Raw genomic sequence first — 590 nt, forward strand, 5'->3', positions numbered from 1 at the left:
AGCGTTTTAGTACAGGGGTTTGAGATGGGCTTTGTGAACGTGCCTTTGCACGAAATTGAAATTGATTCCTCCCTTGTTGCTGGTCGCGTTGTTGTTGGTGTGCGACCATGTCTTCCCGTTCGAGATGTCACATTTATTTTAGGGAATGACTTAGCGGGAGGGAAAGTTTTTGCCAGCCCTGAGGTAACTGATGTTCCCTTTCTCTGTTCTACTTCTGATGAACTGAATCAGAAATACCCTGAGGTATTTCCTTAATGCGCTGTTACTCGCGCTATGGTACAGAGACTGAAAGATGAGAGTCCTAGGTTAGAAGGAGAGTGGGACTTTGATTTAAAAGATACATTTCTCTCTACTTCAGATTCTTTTAAGGGTAAGTGTTCAAACTCTAATAATGGTTTGGACATTGCTGTTAAAGGGAATGAACATTTTGTGGAATTTGACAAGTTGTCTCTGTCACGCGAGCAGCTTATTGATGAACAGAGGAAGGATGTAACAATGTCATCCCTCTTTGAAGTTGTTGTTCCTGTTGAGGAACTTGAACAAGTATCTCAAGGATACTTTGTTGAAGGTGGCGTGTTGATGAGGAAATG

The sequence above is a fragment of the Sinocyclocheilus rhinocerous genome, unplaced genomic scaffold (assembly GCF_001515625.1).
Source record: "Sinocyclocheilus rhinocerous isolate Xijiao unplaced genomic scaffold, SAMN03320098_v1.1 scaffold628, whole genome shotgun sequence".
NCBI lineage: Eukaryota > Metazoa > Chordata > Actinopteri > Cypriniformes > Cyprinidae > Sinocyclocheilus > Sinocyclocheilus rhinocerous.